This window comes from Tachypleus tridentatus, chromosome 10 (genome assembly GCF_004210375.1).
Source record: "Tachypleus tridentatus isolate NWPU-2018 chromosome 10, ASM421037v1, whole genome shotgun sequence".
Classification (NCBI taxonomy): Eukaryota; Metazoa; Arthropoda; class Merostomata; order Xiphosura; family Limulidae; genus Tachypleus; species Tachypleus tridentatus.
The window spans coordinates 99,210,914-99,226,911 of record NC_134834.1 but is presented as its reverse complement, the minus strand read 5'-3'; positions in this window follow the sequence as shown (position 1 = coordinate 99,226,911).

The window sequence follows — 15,998 nt, the reverse complement described above, 5'->3', positions numbered from 1 at the left end:
CTGGAATCTTCGTACACAGATAAAGACCTGCCTACTCGACTCATAGCAGGTTTCATGGAGGCTAATAGATCTCCTTTCAATAAAGAGAAAATGTGGTTGATAACAGAAGGGATCTCTGCCCAGTTCTCCTCCACATAAATAAAAACGACCACTTTGATACATCGGTACTGTCGGGATTTTCATTTGAATGTAGATTACATTATGAATTTGATTGATTATTATCAATCTGTTTGTCTTTTCTTTCAGGAAACGTTATTGAAACTTGCTGATGCAGTCATCTTTTGGCAGTTTTCTTTGTACAGAAATGGCAGGTTATGTGATTGACAAGTGCATGGAGAAGTAGCACTGATGGTCATTTAGCATGTACACCCCTTGTCTTTGCCGCTCGACATACCCTTGGAAATCACACCTACTTATGTTTCTTTGAGTCGTAACATCACTCTTTGTTCTCTCTACCTGTCTGCTGAAGGGAACTATTACCAATTAGATCTTGACGCCCTCATTGAACAGTTACCGTCTCCCTTTTTAATTTTAATTGACATTATCCTCTCTGGGTTGGTACTGATATTAGTAGGAGGGATCATTGCCTAGAGTATATGTATATGTAGAGTGTATGCTCTCGGATCACAATTTTTGTCTCTTCAATCCTGATTCTTATACCAATTTTCATGCACTTAGTCATTCTTTTACCGCTATTGATTTCTCTATCTCCTCCCCTTCAATTTTCTTTTACTTTTCTTGGAGGTTTGACAATAATCCACGGGGAAGTGACCAGTTTCCTATCATATTGAGAGAGACTGGCTATAGCCGACACCACCTGATCCGTGTGTCTTGATGGAAGTTGGACCAAGTCAAGTGACTCTCTTTCACTATCCTCTCGGAACTTGATTCTGCAATCGTCTGTAAGGCGTTAATAGATGACTGTGTGGCAGCAGTGACTGACTCTGTTGTACTTGCGGCTCTTCAATGTATTCTTAAAGCCTCAATACATTTCTATCTTATCCTCGTCTACAGTGGAATCTTGTCTGTCATATGGCATGGAAGGCTTAAAAACAGGCTTGGGATACCTTTCGTAGGAATCTCAGACTTTTAAACCACATCGCCTTTCAGCGGACCTATGCACATGATCGGCAAGTAAGACATCAAAGCCAGAATAAATCTTGAATTATGTTGACAAACAGCATCTCTTATACCAGCAGTTCCAAAGTCATATGGGACAAGATTCAGAACGTCAGTAAGCAGTATACTTTCGCTTCATTTCTATCTTGCTCTCCAATGACAAGGAAGTTGCTGATGCCAATATCAATGATGATACTCTTGGGAAAAGCTTTTCTTGTACATCTAGCATATTCCCCACCTTCTTATTCATCAAGACTCGGGTAAAGCAGTCTCCTTATTCCCCACCTTCTTATCCATCAAGACTCGGGTAAAGCAGTCTCTCCTCTCTCCTGATTGTCTCTGTGACTATAATTGCCCCTTTACACCAGTATAACTCAAGATTGCTTTTCATTGGTTTGGTAGTACATCAGTCGGACCTAATGATATTCACTACGAGATGCTGTGTTATCTCTCTCCTGGCTCTTGCTATTGTTCTGGTTGTAGTTAACCGGATCTGGAAGGAGAAGGCTTTTCCTAATGTTTGGACTGGGCTATTGTCCTCCCTTCTTCCAAGCCCGGGAAGAATACCAAGATTCCTTCAAACTACTGTCCAATTGCTTTGACGAACTGTTTCTGTAAGATTTTACAGAGGATGTTTAATGTTCATCTTGTTTAGTTCGTTAAATTAAATAACATTTTCTTGTCTACACAGTGTGGTTTCGACGACAGCGACTTAAGCCTTAAAGATGTTGGGCCACAAGCACCATCTTGGGCTTTCCACACTTCTCCTGTCCTCAGTTTGTACACTGAGTCTCATGAGCCTTTTCTACACCTTTGCTGTTTGCAACTGTCTTTATTGTATGCATCAAAACTTCGATTCATATCAAAACATCCCATCCGGGGTTGTATTTTCCTTCCATAGTGGAACGTGCTTTTTCACAATAGATGTTCTGCCATTGTTCCTTTTGGTCTTCGTATCCAGGTGCAACTGGCTGAATTGAGTCTGTCCTTGGATGACGTTGCTATCTCTACAGGACAGCTCATCCCACTATCCCACCAGAAATACACCAACGAGGTATAGAAGGGCTAGGATGATAAAACTGAAGAAATGCAAAAGTACATCATTGAAGTGAAAAAGAAATTACATTGCCAAAACATTATAACAGCAGGATCAGTGAAGTAAAAATAACTTGTGATTGCCTACTTTATCAAAACAGTAAAAGCCACAGAGAAGAGGTATCAAAACAGTGAAAGCCACAGAGAAGAGGTATCAAAACAGTAGAAGCCACAGAGAAGAAGTATCAAAACAGTAAAAGCCACAGAGAAAAGGTATCAAAACAGTAGAAGCCCATGAGAAGAGGTGTCAAAACAGTAAAAGCCACAGAGAAGAGGTGTCAAAACAGTGAAAGCCACAGAGAAGAGGTATCAAAACAGTAGAAGCCACAGAGAAGAAGTATCAAAACAGTAAAAGCCACAGAGAAAAGGTATCAAAACAGTAGAAGCCCATGAGAAGAGGTGTCAAAACAGTAAAAGCCACAGAGAAGAGGTGTCAAAACAGTGAAAAGCCACAGAGAAGAGGTATCAAAACAGTAGAAGCCACAGAGAAGAGGTATCAAAACAGTAAAAGCCACAGAGAAGAGGTATCAAAACAGTAGAAGCCACAGAGAAGAGGTATCAAAACAGTAAAAGCCACAGAGAAGAGGTATCAAAACAGTAGAAGCCACAGAGAAGAAGTATCAAAACAGTAAAAGCCACAGAGAAAAGGTATCAAAACAGTAGAAGCCCATGAGAAGAGGTGTCAAAACAGTAAAAGCCACAGAGAAGAGGTATTAAAAGCTCAAAAAGAGCTGTTAGGTGATGTTTGAGCTACATCATTACCAATATAAACAAAGTTTACCATTTGAGCAGATTATGCAGCGTTGAAGTTGTTAGTGAGTTTATGCAACTTAAAAGATCAGATAGCTATGTAGCTCCAAAAGATCCAGGAGCACAACTTTAGGACTGCATGATGTGCCAGAAAAAATCATATTTAAAGCATTATTTCGGATACACTGTATTGCACATAATAAAGATTTCTAATTTAAAATTCAGTATAATCAAAGATGTTTCATGCACACGTTATGATGAAAAACAACAACAGAAGCATTGTGTTAGAGCACCACTTGACAGAACTGATTTGGATATGATGAAACTTTGTAGAATGGATGGTAACTGCTTGTTGTGGAGACACAATGTAGAGGATGACGTTTCAGCCTTTCGTCTTCAATATGCTTAGTCCTCTGTCATAGAGTAACAATCGGAATAGATACAACGTACTTATGATACAATAATTCACGAAATGGACAGAAACTTATGTTATTCATAACCAGAAAGCAGAAACACTTGAAAGGAAACTTATCAACGAATCAATTTTAAGGTTTTTTGTACCTGTGAAACTTCACTAAGATCCGGAACAGAACTTATAGTCTACTACTGGGAAATGTTATAGGTATATCACTGTGCAAAAGTGTTAGGAGAAAATAATATTTTGTCATTATTTCTATTTTACGAAAATATTTTTTTCCATCTCGTTACAGAACGTAAATTTCAACACTGTTTACAGTTGAATGAGCCAGGATGAGAATACTTCTCATACTTTAGAGTTTCCATAAACTTGTACCAAAGGTATGTCATAAGGGTTCTGCTTGAATGAATATACAGATCATATTAAGGGTGTAAAATAACTGTCTTGTTGCCCTGAGCAGTGCCTTAACTATATAGAAAGAAACTAAAAATTAATTAAGATATGTAATAGTATTTGTTACAAGAAATAAATTTGATAACATACCATAAATAAACTTTAATAAAGACGGTGTTTGACACTTTTATTTTAGGTTTTGTTGCCATGGGCAAAAAATACATAGAATTATCTGAAGAGCAGAGAGTTTGTATCAAAACATTATCACATGCTGGTTGGACTCTCCAACAAATTACTACAGACTTGTGATACTCCCCAAACATTGTCAAGTACCTCCTAGATCGTTTGACTGAGACGGGTAAATTTTAAAATAGGAAAGAAAGATACTTATGTTAAGTATCTTCTTTTATTCAGCCTTCTGAACAAAAGGAAGACTGCCATTGATCTCAAGCTTGAGATAAACTGCCATGTACCAAATGACAGAAAGCTTTCTAAATTCACAGTGTTAAGAGGATTCAACAAGAATGGAATACTTAGTCGCGTGGTCGTTTTAAAACCTTTACTATGATCTCCAAATATTATCACGAGACAGATAAATTATTAGAAACTACAGAATTGAACTGCTGATGATTAGAAAAAAGTGTTACGGATGGATAAATTCATCTATGAAATATTTTGTTAAAAGTGTAGGTTGTACGTCTAGCGAAAGAAAGGAGAAATATACTTATCTCAATGCTTAGTATCTACCATGAAACATGGGGAGGTGTAGAAATGGCTTGAGGGGTCTGCTGGGGCGGTAGGAGATATTACTAAAACAGATGAAATAATGGACCACCGTGAGTGCCATTAAATATGATCCATCCTGATATACCCGTACTTTGCGTATTATTGAAAAACGATTCCACTACTAAGAATATAATGACCACAAACATTTATCCAACCTATGCAGATATTACTTAGTTAAGAAAGAAGCTGCTGGAGTCACTCAGATGATGCAATGATCTCCACATAGTCCCGATCTTAACTCAGTTGTGCAGATCTGGGATTTGATAGATCATAATAACTGTGGGAGTATGTCAGAAACATTTGGAATAGGATTTCAAAGGACACTTTGAATAACTATTGCAACAATACTTGAAAGACTGTCTGCAGTTATTAAAGCCAAAGAAGAGACACACTAAATAATAACTGTTTGCTGAACTCAGGCACTTTCACTGAGTTTCTGCTGTACTAAATATAAATATTAATAAAATTTTGAAGTTTCATCTGGGGTTTGCTTTCCATTCCTCTTTAAAGTAGCTTACAGTCTTCTTTGCAACTTTGTCCTAACACTTTTGCACAGTACTGCATTTGGAATCAGAACAGAAAAAATCTGTCTTCTTATGGTATAGTGGAGAAATAGCATACAGTCATGTGAAAAAGTTAGGACACCCTATGAAAGCCTGTGTACTTTTGTAACATTTTTGGATATATAGATATATAATCTCAATTTTAATAATACTGAGAGATTATAGGAATATAACTAAATAATTAAAACTGAAGACAAGCCTTTTCAAGATCTTCTGTAAATATAATTCCACAAAAATGCATATTCCAACTGAGGAAAAAGTTAGGACATCCCCACATTTATTCCCATTGAAATGGCTCAACTCAAACACAGGTGTATCATACCAGGAGCACATGATTAGAAGATCGTTACTCAGCATTTTGAATGAGGCTTGCCTTATTTAAACTTCAGACATTTGGTTCGGTGTGCTCCTCACTGTTGAAGTGAGAGTGAGCACCATGGTGAGAGCAAAATAACTGTTTGAGGCCTTCAGAAAGAAAATTGTAGCAGCTTATAAGTCTGGTAAAGGATTTAAAAAGATCCCAAAATATTTTGAAATCAGCCATTCCACTGTCCAGAAAATAGTCAACAAGTGGAGGGCTTTCAAAACAACTGCCAACATGCCCAGGTGTGGTCGTCCAATCAAGTTCACCCCAAGAGCAGACTGCAAGATGCTAAAAGAGGTCTCCAAAAACCCTAACATGTCATCACGGGACCTACAGCAGGCTCTGGCTACTGTTGATGTAAAAGTGCATGCCTCTACAATCAGAAAGAGACTGCACAAGTTTAACTTGTGGAACGCTTAAAACAGATACCCCATTATACCCCAAGATCCTTTTCTGTCATGACACTATTATACTTTTAATTGAAATTATGATAATCCACATGCAATATGCTCATTTATAATAATTGAAACTAACCTGCCATTTATTTACCCAACTCACTAAATGGTCTAAATAATTAATGTAAATCAATATTAAGCAACGGTTCTAAGACTTAGCCCTGAGGTACACCTCTTGCAACATTAATCTAGTTTAACTTGACTCTATTTCTAACAATTTTCTGCTTTCTTCCATCAAGTCACTCTTGTATCCAATTAGTTAATGTACCCACACGTATAATGATGTTTCATTACAATAGTTTAAGTGGTACTTTGTCAGATGCTTTCTGAAAATCCACAAACACCAAATATACACCCTTATTTTCATCTGCATATGAAATAAGATTTTCAAAGCCTGTCAAAAGATATGTTAGGCAAGATTTTCACTTAGTAAAATCACTTTGCTTATCTTATAAAATTCTAAACTTTGTTAAATGATTTTGCAAAGTACGTTTATCAGGCTATTCAAAACATTTACTACAATTTATGTAAGACTAATAGGTCTATAATTACTGAGACAACGTCTACTAACTCCTTTAAATATAAGAGTGGCGTTGGTAATTTCCAATATATTAATTCTCTTCCATATTCATGGACTTATCTGAGTCCATGGTGGTAAGTGGATCAGGTATCCAATCCTTGACATTCTTTAAAACCATCGGGGCAACATTATGTAGCCGAGGATCCTTATCATTTTTAAACATCCCAATTTTATTCTAAGAAGCACAAAAATTGTTCAACTTTGGTTTCATCTACCAGTTGCTCAAGATGAGAAATACTGCTGAAATATACATAAATAAAAACTGAAAAAAAGCAGAACTGAATAACCTAACTATATGATAATCACTATATACAAGCCTTCCTTTATCATACTTCAAGAGACATATCTCCAGTCTAACATTTTATTTTTCCGAAATGTACTTAAAAATACTTACTGTTATTTTTATGTTTTGAGTCAAATTGTTTCATACATTATTTTGGGTATCTTAATTTCTTGTCTGATCGACTTTCTTGGGCTCCTATAAATTTTTAGATATTCTATAATACAAGTTAATTTCTTAAATCTGTGATACTTTATCTTCATTTTACTTCTTATACCCTTTGTGAGCCAACCTGGCCTTTCTTACAGCTATCTTCTTCTTTCTATAACGTATATATTTTTATTAATATTAAAATGTTCCATATTTGCTCTGTGTCTCCAAATAACTCAACTGCCCAATTCTCTACAGATAATTCTTATAATATTCCTTAAAAATTTGCTTTTTAAAAAAATTGGAATCAAAATATTATGATTCCTGAATTTCATATGCAGGAAAACATCAAACCTAATACCGGATATAATCTCTTGTACATATATCAGTAATTAACAATAAATCTAACATAGCATGATTCCACCTTGGATAGTTTCCAGAAACCTTTCACTCTCATGATCTGATTCAAGCATTTCTCAGTTAATGTGTCTGAAGTGAAAATCACACATAAATCTTACTTCATTAACAGCTGAAATCTTAATGTCACCATAAAGTTTCTTACCAATTTCATCAGTTTCATCTGGTGGTTTGTAACAAATTCTTACTAACACCTTTTTGTTTTGATATTCACTAATAGAAACAAAAATGGATTCAATCCCTTTGCTAGTATGCTTAATATCCTCAACTTCAACAAGATGCAACTCATATAGAGCCACTCCTCCCACTCTCTTTACTAATAGTTTCCATTAAATAACCTATAACCATGTACTTCAAAGAAATCTCTGACATCAAAATCATCTACATTTAGCCATGTTTCAGCTATTCCAATGTCATCAAAATATTCTATTCCTACCAGTGCCTTAAAGTCATCTGTTTTATTTATTATACTTCTAGCAATGTAATAGAAACAATTGAGCCTACTTTATAACTACTTTTATACTGATTTTCTATGCTGAATTATCCTCTACATCTCAATTTGTTTCATTTAATTCATATTTTCCCTCGTCATTATCTACACTAAGTTTAAATCTTCTCTTACTGCTGAGTTGAAAGCCCTTTCAAACATACCATACCCTTTGTTCCTTAAGTCTAGAACATCCAATTCAAAAACTTCCCTTCCCCAACTGAGGAGCTAACCTGCGCATCCTTACCTTGGTTTGGAAAGCTCCCAACTTTTTTCTTTTACATTCAAAATTTACATATAAATGGAGCATCCTCACTACTAGCTTCCTTAAAAGTGCATGGTTGTCCAGAGTTTCCGAGTAAAATTCATTCATATATACGAAACCACAAACTATTCAAGCCATAAACCAAAACACATTAACATGAAATTAAAATAAAATTAATTTTTTAAAATACGCTGCACATTTCTTTTAAAAAAAAGAGATTCTAGGGTACAAGCTACAACGTGGGATTATAAAATGTATCTTAAGTTTTGGAGATGACTGAGGAAGTAGGACTCACATTGTGGTGGGGATACACCGTCTATTAGTCTTAACCTCCAGTTTTCTAGTCTCACATAAGAAAATTAGAAATTAGGAGAGCGAGATGTGGGTGCTCAAGCCCACAACATTCCACATCTATTTCACCCTTCACTGCCTGCAGACAGTTGTAGGAAGGTGACTGCTCTCCCAAGTTAGAATAAGAAAAAAGCCATACCCATCTATTATGTTATCCATCGTGATCATATTTTATAAAAAACTGAGTAAAGTTGGAAAATAATTTGACAGTGAAACATCCACGTGCTGTCGAGACCACTTTAAATGGATCATTAAGAGTAGAGCTGCCAAAGGTTTCTCAGTGTTCTCAGCAAGAGCTACCCTAGTGACTGTACAGCCAGTGTAAATCACAAAGAATATACCATTCCACCTATGTACTATGGGTCTTAGAAGAGTTTTATCCAAATGACTTAGCCAATGAAAAGTTTAATACATTTTTTGTTTGCTCTTTATTAGAATTGTTCAAGGGACTTCACAATTCATGACAGGAAAATAGTTGAACACTATTTTTAATGCTTTAATTTTGATGTAAACTAAAGGGTACATAAGGCTATAATTGAACAGTTTATTATAATAGGCCTGGAATATTCATAATGTTCTACATTTGACATCATTTAGCTGAGTAGTATCAAGAGACGAGAGTAAATTATACGTACGAGAATCAGTAAAGCTTTTGACAAGTTATTTTCAGTTATTGAAGTGCCAATTATTCATTGAAATATTTATTGATAAAAAAGTGTCTGGATAAATTTTGTCGTGTTCGAGTCTGACTAATAAGTTCGTATTTATTATATCAGAAGGTATGAAACAGAATATTGAATTTTATTTAATATGTAATTTGAGTAAGTATTTTTTGCACTGTTGTTTTTGCACAGGATTTCCAGTGAAGTTGCAATAGCGTGTGTAAGTCAAAATATTTGTTTTAATAAATTTCAGTGAAGTACACTGTAACCCATAAGAAACAAAAGTATAAGAAGGAATTATTTTTGTGAATATTAAATACAATGACTACTAACTGAAATTTAAGGGCAACTTTAAGTACTGACTAAACATTAGAATGAGCTTGAATAATGAATACAAAATAAGATGTAGAAAGTGATACAGTTCGAAAACAACGTAAAAAGGTAGACTGAATGGTATGGAAAATTGTTGTTATCGTAATAAATGTAAGAACAGGAGCAGATGATTTTGTAGCATTGATCGTAACAGAAAATTTGAAATACTAGAAATATCTGGAAAATACCGGTTACATGTATACAATTCCCATGACAAGAAGTTTCTTGAAATACAAGGATATTGGTTTCTTAGTAGATACAGAGTGATAAAAAGAGAATGAAGAGTATCTTTGTTGGTAAAATGTAACTTACGACCTGCCAGAGTTGATGGTATGAGTTATAATAAGGTTGATTGCACTTGGTGTTCTGTTAGTAGTTATACGTGAAGAAGGCTTGTTGCTGGAATTTATTACAGGCCACTAGATGAGACTGATTAAATTAATGAGTAAATTTACAATGAGATAAATAATTCTGCTGTTAATAGGTTGTAATTGTTGGTTATTCTAATTTTAGATATATAACGTAACAAGAGTCAGATCCTGAGGTTTTTGAAATCTGTTTAATACGGTTTTCTCACAATATTGGTTGGGGTTATGCATTGGAAATGTTGATCCATCAATAGAGTTACATGTTATTATAGCATTAATGTGCATTCCCGTGTCTTTTAAACGTATTAGGAAAGAATACAAAAATCAGTTCTCACTGATGCAATCCACAATGGAGTCCTTGAATGGGAAATGTGCTACAATGTAACAACCTAAATACTTTAATACCACACAATAACACCAACATTTCATGGCTAATACAGTTTAGCATCAGAACTAAAAATATTAATTTAACAAGTCTGATACTAGTTTAACTTACCATAAATCACCACCCAACTGGTCCTAAGCTACAAACTACCGCGTGGTTTCTGATTTAGATGAATTCAAGGACAAACTGGTGTATTAAAATTATCCATGTAACATTCGGAACAGGATTCTTTATTTTCACCAAAGAGTTTATACATATGACAAACGACGGGAATAGACGCTTAGATAGTTTAGGCACTGTATTATACCCCATAGTTTAGACACTATGTTATACACCATAGTTTACACACTATATTATATACCATAGTTTAGACATTATACTATTCCCCATAGTTTAGACACTGTACCATAGAACATAGATTAGGCACTATATTACACTCCATAGTTTAGACGCTATATTATACACTATAGTTTACACACTATATTATATACCATAGTTAGACATTATACTATTCCCCATAGTTTAGACACTGTACCATAGAACGTAGTTTAGGCACTATATTATACTCCATAGTTTAGACGCTATATTATACACCATAGTTTACACACTATATTATATACCATAGTTTAGACATTATACTATTCCCCATAGTTTAGACACTGTACCATAGAACATAGATTAGGCACTATATTATACTCCATAGTTTAGACGCTATATTATACACCATACATTACACACTATATTATACACCATAGTTTAGACATTATACTATTTCCCATAGTTTAGACACGATACAAAATCCCATAATTTGGACACAACAGTATAAACCACAGTTTAAACATTACAGAAAAAACCATAATTTAGACACTATATTATACACCATAGTTTACACACTATATTATACCCTATTTTTGGATATTTAATTTCAATTTGAACAATTCTGAGAAATTATAGGAATTTTTTTTTGAACTTCGCACAAAGCTACTCGAGGGCTATTCTGCACTGAGGAGTGGGGCAAACCTTTTTCAGACCACACTATCTATTAGGGGGTAGGGTGTCCGAACTTTTTCCTCAGTTAGAATATGCATTTTATATAATTACATTTACAGAAGATCTTGAAAAGTCTTTTCTTCAGTTTTAATTATTTAGTTATATTCCTATAATCTCTCAGTATTGTTAAAATTTGGATAAATATCTATATATCCAAAAATGTTACAAAAATACACAGGCTTTCATAGGGTGTCCTAATTTTATCACATGACTGTAACACCTAATACCTTGGACAGCAATTTTTCTCTTAACCTCAACACTATTCTGTATTATACCTCATTGTTTAGACATTACTCTGTCATAAATTGAGACAGTTACTCTTTAGTAATTTTGTGTAAGCTCAGTGGATGAATCTAAGATAAATATGGATGTTTATGAAACGTGTGAAACAGATTAAACATTTTATATTCAGATTATTTTCTACGGTTACAAGTTTTAATTATTTTAACGCATAGTGAAAACCCTAACTGAAATTAGCAGTACCAATCAGGATAAATAGACTATTGTCCAATCCGTTTAACTGGTCAAACTCCAATGAATATGAATGACACTTTAGGTTCATTTGTGTAGATTATCCAGGAAGTATCTTCATACGTCGTGTTATTGTTAACTCTTTGTGTGAGATAAGACGTTAAGTAAGGAGTGATGTTTCCAAACAGACGTATTGTGCCAAGACCAACATACATCAGGAAACACTCAAAACCCGCTATGGATGAGCTTTAACTTTAGAAATTACTCTGAAAATGGTTTACAGTATCTTTAAGTTCAAATGGCAGTTTGGAAATAATAAACTATATAATTAATCTTCTGGTGAAACCCTGTGCTTAACATTTGGGATTTCGAAAGTGTTGTGGACTTCAACAATAAAAACGCAGTCAATAATGATCTGTCAATAACAGATTACATAACTTTGCTGTTATGTATAGATTTAGTTAAGCAAAATCGTAAATGCTGTTTTTGCCAAAGTATTTGTTTTTGTTGATTATCAATTTATTTATAAAGATGGGTAATAAAACGGGACAGTTCAAAATGTATGTATAATTGACAAAGAAAGTGTAGATAAAAAATAAAATATTTTAGGCTAATATGTTAAATAAACATTTAAGGCCTACAAAAATACGAAAAACATGGACAATCTCGATTTGCCATCATCAGCAGTGACACTTCAATCCCCAATGAATACCATAGCAACCAAGGATACATTGTATATTTCTTGAGCCTCAAAGTTGTTATCCTCTAGAATGAAAGAAACAGCAACATATTGATTGTATTCATCTTCATTCCATACTCGTTTCTACGATTATTTTAAATAAACTAGGTTTATAATTAAAAATCTGCTAACTATTCGTAAATCTAAGCTCGATACCCTACATGTTTACATGTAGCTAGTTACGTCTTTCATAGCACCTAAACCATACACATTATTACAAGAAAGTCATATTTTAGACTTAATACTGTTTTAAATCATGACCTTGTACAAGACACACGAGGTTTATACATAAGCGTGAGGCGTATCTCCACTCGCAAAGATGGAATTATGATACTGACCAATGTCCTTATTCTGACATTTACATCACTGCATCCACCTGCCACCATCAAGGTAGGGCAAAAAAAATTGCTGCCAACCACTTCATCTTGGACGTATACTGCTGCACTTCATTCCACTACTACAGTGGAAGTGCAGACGGATCTCTCTGTGTCTCCAAAATAATCGTTCTCAAACCAAATGAAAAGTATTTTGACCTCCACGGTTAAAAAAGTTGATGAATCAACTACAACACCCATCTCTGTCCCTAACATACATTCGAGCAAATCCCAAGATTCACATTTTTTGGTTGCGGGTAAGGGTATTTCCTCTAGTACATATTCTTCTCCCACCCCAAGATCCAAAACGATGATTCGTTCATGTCCTCAGTCGTTGGAAGAGGATTCATGATGGGCAGAATCCTTGAAGGTTGATAGACCTCTCTCGAATAAAGAAAATAAAAAAATGACGTGGTCGTAAACAGAAGGGCTCCCCATCCAATTCACCAACACATAAATAAAAATGGCCACCTTGATGCAAAGGAACTGTCGAGGTTTACATTCTAATCTGGATGATATTAAAGCACTGATTGCCCTACCATACTGTATGTCTTTTCTTAGAGGAAACATTTCTGAAACCTGCTGATACAGTCACCTTTCGTCAGAAATGACAGGCTGTGTAATGGATGAGTGCATGGAAGGGTGGCCTTGTTGATTGATCAGCATGTGCCCATTCGACACAGCCTTGAAGGCCGTAGCCATCCGTGTTTTCTTGGGTCATACCATCAAAGTTTGTTCTCCCAGCCTGTTGCCTGGAAAGAACTATGATCAATCAGACACTGATGCTCTCATTGAACAGTTGCTGTCCCTTCTTTTAATCCTGAGGGACTTTAATGGACATCATCCCCTCTTGGGTAGTGCTCATATTGAGAGGAGTGGTTGCTCTATAGAGCGTATGCTCTCTGATCACAACCCTTCTCTTTTCACTATCGGTTGTTATACCTATTTTCATGCACCTAGTCAGTCCTTTACTGCTATTGATCTCTCAATGTGCTCCCATTCACTATTCTCTCACTTTTCATGGACGGTTTACAATAATCCGCGAGGCAGTGATCATTTTCTTATATTTTTAAGAGAGACTGGCCGTGGTCGATGCCACCCGACCCGCGTGACCTGGTGGAAGCTGGATCAAAGAAACTGGCCCTCTTTCATTGCTCTCGCAGAACTTGATCCTGCAGTCGTCTGTAAGCCATCAATAGACGACTGTGTGGCAGCAGTAACTGACTGTATTATACAAGCAGCTGCTCAATGTATTTCTAAAGCCTCGACACGTTTTCCACGATATCCTTGTCTGTTGTGGAATCCTGCCTGCCAGATTGCATAGAAGGCTCAGAAATGGGTCTGGGATACTTTCTGTAGATATCCCACGCTCTCGAACTGCATCGCTTTCCAGCAGGCCCGTGCACATCCTCGGTGGGTAAGACGTCAAAGCCAGAAGGAATCTTGGATTAAGTTAACAACCATGATATCTTCTACCACCAGTTCCAAGGCCATATGGGACAAGATTCGAAAGGCCAGTGAGCAACATCATTCTGTCCTCTTTTCGATCTTGCTCTCTGATGGCCAGGAAGTAGCTGATACCCGAAGCATCGCCGATACTTTTGGTGAAGGCTTTTGCCGGGTATTTCGCACTTCTGCTTTTTCTTCCACCTTCTTAACCATCAAGACTCGAGCAGAGCGATCACCTCTTTCCTTTCGAGCTGATTGTCTCTGTGGCTATAATCATCCCTTTACTCTGGTGGTATTCAAACTGGCCCTTCATTGGCCTGGCAGTACTTCGATTGGACCTGATGATGTACATTATGAAATGCTGCGCCATCTATCTCCTGCTTCTCTTGCTATTATTATGATTGTTTTTAACCGGACATGGCAGGAGAATGTTTTTCATGATACCTGGAGCCAGTCTATTGTTCTAACTTTCTCTAAGCCTGGGAAGAATCTCAAGATTCATTGAAACTACTGTCCAATTGCTTTGACGAGCTGTCTCTTTAAGACCTTAGAGAGGATGGTTAATGCTCGTTTTGTTTGGTTTCTCGAATCAGACAACCTTTTCTCGCCAACCCAGTGTGGGTTCCGACGACAACACTCCACCATGGACAACCTGATTCGACTTGAAACGTCAATCAGAGAAGCATTTCTCAAATGACAACATGTATCAACATTTTTTGACATTAAGAAGGCTTTTGATACAACATTAAGGTATGGCATTTTGCGAGACCTCCATACATATGGGTTACATGGACAGGTTCTAAGTTCGTGTGGGCTCAACACCTTTCCGTTCTTTTCTACAGGAACTTGGAGTTCCTCAGGTTTGTATTTTAGTGCCACCCTTTTCAGTATAAAGATCAATGCCATCACTGAACAACTCCCTCTTACTGTTGCAAACGGGCTTTATGTCGACGACTTTCATATCTTATGTCAGTGGTCGAACATAAGGTTTGAGCGGCAGCTACAGACTGCCCTCAATTGTTTATTGAAGTGGACCACAGAAAACGGTTTTAATTTCTCTCTCTCTAAAACCGTATGCATGCACTTTTGCTGCCACTGGGGTATTCATCCTGATCCTGAACTCCGTATCGGTACAGTTGTACTACCTGTGGTCGATGAGAGAAAGTTCTTGGGGCTTATCTTTGATCGTAAGCTGACCTTTATACCACACATAAAGCAGCTACGGGTCAAATGTACAAGAGCACTGAACATTCTCCGTGCCTCTATTCCACCACCCAGAGAGTAGATCGATGTTCCATGCTAAAGATATATCGTGCTATTATTCGATCGAAACTCGACTATGGATCTATATATGTGTTAATTATATTACAGAATTCAAATCATGCTATTAATGATACTTAAGAAATGATATTAAAGAAAAAACAGAATATGATTTAATAACTAGTGATGACGAGAAAACCCACTTGTAGACAAAAATACATGCAAAAACTGCTCGTTTGGTTTGAGAAAATTTTTTTATGTCAAGGAGCTGACCACATGTTTGAACATGTATGATTCAAAACTTCGTTCCTTTCCAAAGCCTCCTACCTGGAGATGTGTTTTCCTTCCTCAGTGAGCCACATTTTTCCAGAACAGATGATTTGCAATTTTTCCTT